The sequence below is a fragment of the Colletes latitarsis genome, chromosome 4 (genome assembly GCF_051014445.1).
Source record: "Colletes latitarsis isolate SP2378_abdomen chromosome 4, iyColLati1, whole genome shotgun sequence".
NCBI classification, from domain to species: domain Eukaryota; kingdom Metazoa; phylum Arthropoda; class Insecta; order Hymenoptera; family Colletidae; genus Colletes; species Colletes latitarsis.
The window spans coordinates 41395930-41406368 of NC_135137.1; the positions used below are offsets into that span (position 1 = coordinate 41395930).

Sequence of the window (10439 nt, forward strand, 5' to 3'; positions counted from 1 at the left end):
TCGTTGCCCCGATGCATACGGTACGAGCACTCTCGCGGGAACGACTCTTCTTTGCGAACGTGCTTTCTCCTTACGGGAATCCGTTCGCCAGAGAATAATGGGACTAACTGTATATACAAAAACGGAACAGACGCCCGGAAAAACCGAACGCGTAATTGACGCAGCCGTGGTCGTTTCATTACCGCGGCACGCAATCTCTTCCCTCGAACTTCTGGAACCTAACAATTTCCAAAAATCGAAAGTTTTTTCCCTAAAGGTCTTTCCTAAGGGAGAAGGAAAGGGGGTGGTTGCCTCTCCTCAAGAGTTACGATACTTTAAAAATATATGTGTGCAATTACGAAGGGCCGCTGAAACGGTAAAATTAAACGGAGTAAGAAAATGCATTCGTTGGCTTTCGATATATTATTATTATTATTTTATTATTATCGTCGTCGTTACAGTCCCTGACCATCGAATCGGGACACAGTTATGGTAAAATTTGAAGGCATGAACGAACTTTATTATTAAAGTTTATCAACTATCAAGGCATTATTAAGATACATATTAATAGTTTATGTTTCCCTCATTTGCCTTGATTGCAACTCGTACCCTTTCCGGGTAGGTTCCGTTTCTCATAATTTTGCCAAGTACCTGCAATTTTGTTCAAACCGAGTAATATCGTGACTGTTAATGAACGAATCACTGGTTTAGATAAACCGTAGACGTTTGCAATGACATTAAAGTCGAACTGTTTTTTTTGGGAGGAGGGGAATGTTCTTCTATGCAAGGAACTCTGTGATGGATTTGTCTCTGTGACACGATCTCTGTCGTGCATATATGTATATTGGGATCCTTGCGATCCTAGAGATAGGCGTAATAGGGAGGAACAGTTTTTATAACATCCTGGTATCGTCTGGCATCCACAGTTTCATTAACAGAGTAGAGTCGGCCCGACCCTCCATGCGTAATACAAGACCATATCATTACTGCTTGCGGATGTTTCACAAATTGCACCACACAATCTTGATGGAATCGCTCTCCAGGCCTTCTCTTTGCAAATTGAGCCCTTTTCACCGGCGACTTTAAATGTATTTCGTCGCTAGAGATGGACCTATCGGACAGAAAGAAAGTGACAATTTGAGAATCTCATTAGGGTCAGAAAACATTGACTTTAGGGCATGAATAATTTACGTTTTCACAATTTGCTGCGACGAGATCACGTTCAATCGACTCTTCTCCATTGTTGGTATTAACCTGGATCTCTTTACTCGTCTGCATCTGCTATTTGCTTCCTAAAGATGTCTTGGTAACGTCTTCCATCGCTATTCAAAGTTTCCACAGGCACTTTGGCACCAACATAGCTGTTCTCTGACATAGTTTTCATATTCTTCCGATGTATCTTTCATATAATTGGCGATTCTTCTCCCCATTTGATAGAAAACATCTTTAGATTTCCACTTTGCAGAAGATGAACAAACGAAGGTCTTTGTTTGAAATATTCAGTTATCCCTCCCATATTAATTTTTGGTCACTCCCTGATTTTTAACTTTGACACTCTATGAATTTTCCAACGATTCACACGTACACGCACCTGACTCGCCTCTTAATCGTACCACACTTTCAAAGATCCCACACCCACAACATGCATCCAAATTATGCATTCTCCGAGTCACTCCTCAATCGCTCGTCACAGGAATTCTATAACTTTCAGAGTAGTAGCAGATTAATTGCTATGTATTCATGGTCGTTTATGTACTCGGTAATAATTTGGACAGCTGAAGACAATAGAGTTATTACTTTTGTATGTGGTCCTAAATCGATGGCCAGGTACTGTATAATCAGTACCGTTATCATTACTATTATTATAATTGGGCATTCGATTCATGGCTTGGTTTAACCCTCTCGTGCACACTTTCTTTGCTAATACGACAATTTTTTCTGTGCACTTGTACGATAATTTACCATACATTCAAGACACGTTGGTTCTTTACATTGTTTACATATTTATTTTGTACAAAGTCTAATGGCAGACCGACGTGTTGTATAATTTCAGTTTCAGTAGTATGAAAGGGTCCTTCGTCAGACTTAGTTTGCCCCGGGCAGTTACTTTGGCCACGGTTTCTTAAAGTCACGGAGGTAGGCAGTATATTTACTACATTTTCTACGTTACGATAGATCGTAGCATTTATTATCTGTACTAATATAACACGAATAACAAGTATTATTATAAGATGACGTAAAAAGTATTTGACATATATTAGATATCTTCTCTACGTTATACGAGTCAAGGCGTTTGTAAAGATACTGTTTTTAGAAGCTCTGTTAGCGCGTATTCGCTATTGCTGCTATAAAAAAAAACTTACCTTACTGTACGATAGTTATCAGATAAATAATACTGCATGCAATAGCTATAAAGGTTTGCAACTCCATATAATAAAATTAAGGATAGTATTTTTTAATTGATATATCTTTCACCTTAAATCTCGTGCCTTATATCGGAGCCATGCACACGAGAGGGTTGAAATAATACGTCGTATATGAGTCGATACTTGCATCATTTTAATTAACGTTTCATAGATTTGATTTCGTCTACTAAAACGTTAATAAAAAAATGCTCAACATGTATCCACGCGTATGCATCGTGTTATTATCATCATGGACAGAATAGTACCCATTAGTTCAAAGTGCACACATTTTTAACCGTACAGTGGGACAGCAATTACATCGACGCTTCTTAGCAAAGGAGTAGTTTTATAAAAATTAGCACAAGGGCGGCTAATATAGGGGCAGAACCTTCTCCGATCATCCGTGCAAGTGTTTTTCATCGGGCTTCCTTCCGTGAGTTTCGTTCAACGAGCAGAATCATGCATCGAACGTGATCGTGACGCGAGCCGACAATGACTCCGGCGTTCGTCGTCGCGCAAAGATCACCGAGCTGTAATTAACGAGTTCGCGAGTCAATTGGGAGAACAGGGAAAAAATTCGAATAGAATCGGTAACCGTACACCGTGGCCGGCTAATTATATCGTAATTTTTACCCTCGTCGCATGATCGATACGAATTTTGCTCGTCCGTGAAAAGGCACGCGAGCCGGCTTATTGAATTTCTCGTGGAGCGTACGACCCGACGTCGTTTCAGCGTGGCCAACAGGTTGTCCAGAGTAGAACCGATCCTGAAATAAGGATCGGGTTTCCTTGTAGCTTTACCGCCTGCGGGAATATCGTGTTCCCCGTCGAACGGGGCGGCTGGGTTCGTGCCGGAAACGGAAGCGAGCCGCGCTTCCATAAAGCGCGTACGTACACTAATATTTGGATAATAATTGTGCCTACGCTAATATTTGTCGCAAACACACTCCGTCTGGAAAACATACTACCCTTTGCACGACGCTTTGCCCTCGAATATTTCATCCATAAACCATTCACCGTACGTCGTGTCTTAAATAACTTTAATTGAACACCGTTTCGCGGTCGAAACGAGATCGATTATTCGAGAAAAGACACTTGTAAAGATTTGTACGAACACTAGGGCTGTCTGAGAATTTTACAGTAATTTTAAATTATGGATCATTATTTGTAATTTATTAGGGGTTGGTCCAGAAGCCTTGCGTCGAAAAGAATCGTTCGTAAATTAACAAGTACATACTCGGAAATATGTATAAAATAAATTATAAATAAAAAGTAAGTCAACGCATGCAACTGTTGGCCCAAGTGGATACATTGCTGAAAAACTCGCTTAATTTATGTGTTCTACCCATGCCAAATAGTTTTCGAAAATATTACGTGTACTATGTTTTCCACCCCCAACTTTGTAGGACGGTTCCCACCACTCTAGCAATATACCAAAAATATATAAAAGAAAACATCTGACGAATATTGTTGGCTACTCTACGATCTTAGAAAGTTTCATCAAAATCGGTCATTATCACTTTGAGTAGTTCCCTCGTTAGTTAATCCCGTTGTCGTAATTTAGTGTGATTTAAATGTAGACGTCGATAGTGATCCAGAAGTAAGGTTGTATATCGTTTGCTATGAAAACGCAATAGGTAGAAAATGCTTTCGAGAGGAAAGACCGTGCGAGTCGTGTGTTTGGTCAGACGCTGTCCGCATTCTACTTACTCGTAGTATCACATTCCGCTTGATCCAGGCTTTTCATTCTCCCTGCAATATCCCCCGACGAATCAGCTTCGCAATATCCACAACTTTCGCGTTGTTCTTGACGGAGAACAAAAGCTCGTTGACAGAAGGGGAAGCATCCGCGATGCATTCGTCCACCACACAGTAACGAATAGGCGCAAAAACAAAGGTCGGGTAAATGATAAAAAAAACGACACACCGTGTACGATATCGTAACCGTGAAATTATTATTACTCTCTTACAATATCTGTCTCTTTAATGTTCTCCTTGAGCTATAAACCGCCATTCGCGTTTTGTACATGAAAGTATCCAAAAAGTCAAAAGCACTGTTCGACGCTTGTTTCCTCTGTCCGCGCTTAATACGTGGATTAAAAAAAATCATCGCGTGCGCAATACCTAGGTATTTCTCTTTATTTTTTATGTTTTTTTATTTTTCTCCTCGTTTTTTTTTTTTACTCATTCTCTCAGGGTACCACTATGTGGATTAATGAACACCGCGGTGCTTTCGACGATCGCTCGACAAGATCGATCCACGCAACGAACGCGAGACGAGAAGCTTCAATTTCCTTCTCCGCTTGGCAGTGTAAAACAATCGTTTGTTCTCTCAGTTTTCTCTTTTGTTTCCTCCGTGACTGTCTCAACGGGTCACGGCATACGTTGAAGATGCAATCGGTGCAACGAAGTGGCAATTGATCGTCGTTGGTCGTTGATCGCGATCAGGTGTGCGCGAGTACCACAGAGAATTCGGCTATTTTCTCGAATTAGATTGGGAATCCCGAATGCTTATTTTCCTGTAAAACTGCTCGATTATCGTGTGATCGAACGATTTGGTTCAACAGAATTTTATCCGCACAATTTCCCCCCCTTTACGTTGCTTCTATAAAATGCAGTATTTGGGTATTCTATTTTTCATTTTAAATGCGGTGCACAGAGTTGTTGTTTCGGACTCGAGCTTGTTAATCTTGCGCTTCTAAAGGGTTCGTTGTTTCTATGAATTATAAAAAGAATTAAAAATATTAAGCTCTGAAAATTGAGTACTCGCACACGCCTGATTCGGATTACATCGCGTACCGTGCAATTAATATTCGAGACTTGTCATTTTTTTCTCGTTTCTCGCGTTATAGGCGTACCATCGTCGAGATGTTTGGTCTAATCACAGACAATTATTGCCACTTCATCGGAACGTGCGAAAAATAGGTCGCTAAAAGGACTATCGGTGTCTCTGCGCGAGTACATCTCGCAGAACGAGTCTGGTGGAATAAAAGCGATAGCAGGCTTTCCAGTTTTCATTGGTTTTCAGAGAACACTGCTTATCCGACGATGCCCATCCTCGATTCCCCACCGATCGGGAACAACGCAACACCGTCGAATCGCGTCGCGTTTTTATCAATTTTCCGATTTTCTCCTTTCCGTATATCCGTGCACTGCGTCCGCTACAGTCTAGAATTTCCGTTACTCGAAACTACACGATCTAGATCACTATTTTTCTTTATTTTTTTTTTTTTTTTATCTACGCAAGAAAGAAGCCTTCCCAGAACCAAAACGACGCTCGCGACGAAGGACGTCGGGAAACTCCGCGAGTCGAAATTCTCACCTTGCTACTAGCCTCCCCTGTATTCTTTCGTGCAGTATTATATATAGAATATCACCCTCTTTGGGCCCTCATCGTTTCGTAACGCGATGACTTTGTTTTCAAGAACAGCGAATTTGAGAATTTATGTAGATTACTTCCGCACAGCTTAAGAGAATGATTTAAACAAATGTCGTACGTAAAAATTGATAGTCTACGATGCATCGTAAAGAAAAAATATTTACGGAGGGAACGATGTCTAGAAATTGCGCGCAGAAAATTGAAATACATCGTTCAGAGGCTTAAATAGTAGAGAATTTCGACTGTTTCGATGAAAAATGGGGATGAAAGGGCTTCGTCGCGAACGAACAAACGGCAGCGTGAATCAAAAGGAACGTGTTATTTTTTTTTCTCACCGTCGATCGATCGGGAGCAGACCGGTCGTCGCGATCACTGCCCTCGCGTCACACTTTTACATAGACTTTATAATAAATGCAAACACCATATTCGTAATACCCTACACGGCCAAACGGTTCCTCTAGAAAAAAAAAAAACGTTCGATATTTACACGCCCTTGCCCTTCTCGCGACCACCTGCGTCGCGCTCGTCGAGAAATCAATTTTCTTTCTGGCGTCGCGACGTCCACTGAGATCCGACGTACGCAACATCCTCCAAACTCCACTACGTTTATTTCTCGTTTATTCTTCTTTGTACATTTACAAGCCATGTCTCGCTGCGTTATAAAGGACGCGCGCTCCCTTTTTTCCGTTTATTTGCCTCGCGACGCTTTCGAGAGCCGTCGTGAAAACTAGAAAGCCGTAATTACAAAAAAGTTCGTCTTAACCAGTCGTCGTTTCGTCTGTACAGTTTCTCTCGTTCCATCGATCGTGTCTGCCTCGCGCGTCGACGACCAACGGGGCTTCTAAACTCCAACCCCTCCGATGTTCGACGAAGCGCGTCGCGAAATTTGCGTCGGTTCCGTGACGAGCGTCTCGGTATTAAAGCGAGCACGTTTGAAAACAAAAAGAAAAACAAAACGAAACAAAAAGAAAATAAAAAAAAACTTAAACTTGGTAACGTTTGTTAAATTTGATTCGAGACGGTGAACTTTGACCGGCCCGACGGGTCAATGGTACGCGAATCGATCGATGGACCTGTGGATCGAGCGTTGCCCGCGTTAATTCCGAGCCGCTGGCACGCCGAGCGTTCGAGCGCTTTTTACCCGCTCGATTTAACCCTTAAGTACGTTCTATTCGTAGAACTCGATAGTTAGCGTGGTAAAGTGCGTTATTTATAGCGTCTCTAATTCTCTTTCTTCTGTGCGCGGGCTAACGTAACAGGAATCCTGGGGAATCGTGGTCGTTCAAGGGTTAACCCGAGCGTCCATCGGCGGCAAACCGATCGGAACGGAGATTTCTCGCGTCGTGACGTTTAATTTTCGCGAACGAAGAATCGATAATACGTTTTAACGAACACATGAGTCTCGTTTCCGAGCAACGCGATCGATCTATGCGCTGAAATTGATCACCGAAGCAACCGTTAAGCGTCGCGACGTTCGTCGTTTCTCGAAAGAACGCCGAAAACAGGGGGGCGGTTCTCGAACGATGTCCAAGGGAACACGCAGCAGTCAATCTGACAGAGAGGGAGAGAGTCCCAACGATAATGTCCCCTCGTTTCCATTTAATCGTTATCAACGTCCATCCACAATGTTTTTTTTTATTTAAATTTTATGTTGAAAAAATACGCCGTCCCACCGAAGCATTCTAACCTCCCTCCCTTCTCTCGCTTTCTCTCACGCTTTCTCGCCCGCCGTTTCTTTGTTCTGTAATCTCTTTTAGCCCCGAATAATCGCGATCGTCTATTCGTATTTACAGGGTGCTCTAACACTTTATTATTGTAACAACGAGCTCTCTCCCTCTCGCGTTCGCTCACGGTATCTCTCTCTTCCTATCTTTCACACGTTTAACACGCAAAACAAGCGCAACATCGAGAACCGAGGAAACGGCCACGATCGATGAGGACACCCCGTGCTCTTGGAACAATCCCTGTTGAGACCAAAAAAAAAAAAACGCTCTCGTCCCGTGGCGGTTACTCTTCGGACCAAGTCCCTCCCACGCTCCTGCGTCCAACGACGATGAAATATCTCTAAGTTATCTTACGCAAAACTTTACAACGTCTCGCTAAAATATACATTTACTGCTTTAATGCGTAGAATCGCGCGGTTAAAAGTCAATATAACTATCTCGCGACGGATAACGCTCGGTACAAAAAGAGGGATAGGGATGCTCGAACGAAATCAAGGAAACCAGGACGGCTACGCGCGTTCCTGCTCGGGACGGGGAAAAGAAAAGGAAACGAAAAATACAAGCTAACGTTGAAATCGAACGTAACACGTGCCGATACGCTCACGGTTTCGTCTTTCCCCTTTTCTTTTCGTATCCGGTGTTTTGCCTCTTTTCTTACTCCGCGAAACAACGTTTTCCTCGCTAAATGCGCGACGGAACGTTCGTTTGTTCGATCGAGCCAACGCCTTCGGGGTCGAGAAACCAAAAATCGTTAAAAAAAGAAAGGAAAGAAACGTCGCTAGCTCGATCGCGAATAACGAAACGGAAATTTCGAAATTTGGAACAGATTCGAAGGCCTTTTTCGAGCATTCGGTTCACCCAGAATTTAACGCCGCGATTCACTACCACGAGATCAAGCGCGATCGAACGTTCGAAGGTTTCTCCCGCGGATCCGCTTCTCGCGTAGCCGCAAACAAGCGATTACACTAATCGTAACTAATAGAACTTAATAATTTCTAGCTAAATAACGCATCGCGCGGCCTAAACCTAATTAGTAGATCGATATCCGTTTACGACTAAATATACAAACTCGCGCTCCGTGGCGCTCGAATAATTTCCTAAAAAGAACTTTCAATCGTTACGAGAGGAAGGAAAAGGCGACACTCCGCGCGCGACAAATTGGTCCCACCCGTGGTAATACCGTTTCGTTTTCTTAAAACTGATCAAACTGTGTCCCGCGACGATCGAACGGGGGATCTAACGCGACGAGAATGGTAGCGGGAGGAACGACGATCGATCGCGCCACGAAATAAATCAATGAACACAAACATGAACGCGAGAAATCACAAGGAACGCGCACAGCACACGGGTTGATCGTGTATGGCACTGAAGGGACATGCCAAAAACGAAACGAGAACAAAACGAATGGGTAAAGCGAATCTTCTATTCGTTAACGAGGAAAAGGGACCGTGTCTCGACGAGTAATAAAAAAAAAAAAGAAAAAGAAAAAGAGGAAAACAGACAGAAGAGCCGCGCGCAAAACGAAATCGGTCGATTGCACCTACGGTTCAACGGTGGGATGATGCGCGTATACATAGATATAGCTATACATATACATATATATCTATATATATACACACGGTGTTCATAAATTATAGGTACAAGCTTTACAGACCTGTAGAACTCGTCGAAGAAATCAAAAGGATCGACGAACCAACGTTTCGGAAATGCTGTAGAATCTTTACGAGTCTGGTTCGCGACTGGAGCAGATCGTTTATTAGAAGGAACCGTCTACCCATGGGTCACGGACAATAAGGATACGTAATGTGAGTGGAAATCCTTCTTATTGAATTGGCTACTTTGATATTTACATGAATTTCAACGCATACACGAGTTTTGCAACTATCGAGGGTTCTACCGAATTTTATTTTGTGACAAAGCGGTGATATTTCTTTACATCTCGCGTGGTTTAAAGCGCTGACCGCCATACGATGATTTTCCATGTCTAGAGACCTCCTCGACATTGGTTCAAATTATAGCGCGAAAGTAAAAATATTGAAGAGTTCAACGGGCGTCCTTGTTATTTTACAGCGTTTCTAAAGACAGTAGCGTTATTTACAATTTTACAAGCGTTAAGGTTCTTTCATCGTAAACGATTTTACAAGTGAGTTTACAGCGAAACCGAGTTAGATTCAGTTAAGCGGTAGGAATAAGTATAAGTTAACGAGGCAGGAACTGTGATAGTTAACTTAACTAAATAAAATTGAACGTATCTGAAATGGTAACTTTCCTCCGTATGTTCGTTAACACTTTGCGATCGGTCGACGGGCACTGCAGCGCTGTTTTTAGATAGCGTTCTGTTCACGATATCCAGTAGCTCGCTTAAACCGCGACATTCGTTTCAAAAAGGAAACTGATCGTCACTGTGCCGAATGCAAACGCACACATGTTTGAAACTCGTTTCGAATAGCTTTACGCGAAAGCAAACTATATTTAATTTGAAACAACATTTAAAAACTCTAAAATCTATTTTAACGTACCGTAGAATAAGACAACAAGAGTACTCGTCACTTTTAACAATGTTTAACATGAACACAATATGAACACATAACGTACGAGTTTTCGTTTCGAGCTGAATACAGCTTTTTAGAATCGGTCTTCGAAGAAGATGGACACAACGTTCGAATCTAACGTTTTTATAATTCGTAAAAAAGAAACACACAAATTGTACATTAGAGCAACTTGAAGCGTCGTTACCTTAATACTAGTTCCTAAATAAAATGTTAAATTCGTAGGAAAAACCACAGTTAAAGAGGCAGTATCGGTCGTACTCCGATCGACCGCAAAGTGTTAAAGAAACATCCGTTCCTCTGAACGAGATCTACGAGTGTGCAAAGTCTGTACCTGTTCTTTGTAAACACCCTGTCTATATATACATGTCTTTTTCACATTTGTCCTCTGTTATGTTTGAAT

The 10439-nt window shown here is 42.1% G+C and overlaps 1 long non-coding RNA gene across 1 annotated transcript; it reads right to left on the reverse strand.

Annotated features, from left to right (window-relative positions):
* Nucleotides 1–436: 436 nt before the first annotated feature.
* Nucleotides 437–3480, reverse strand: LOC143340983 (uncharacterized). Its single transcript, XR_013079537.1, has 2 exons — nucleotides 1171–3480; nucleotides 437–1090 (listed from the first exon to the last, which is right to left on the reverse strand). It is a non-coding gene; the product is annotated as an uncharacterized LOC143340983 (long non-coding RNA).
* Between the last annotated feature and the right edge of the window lie 6959 nt (nucleotides 3481–10439).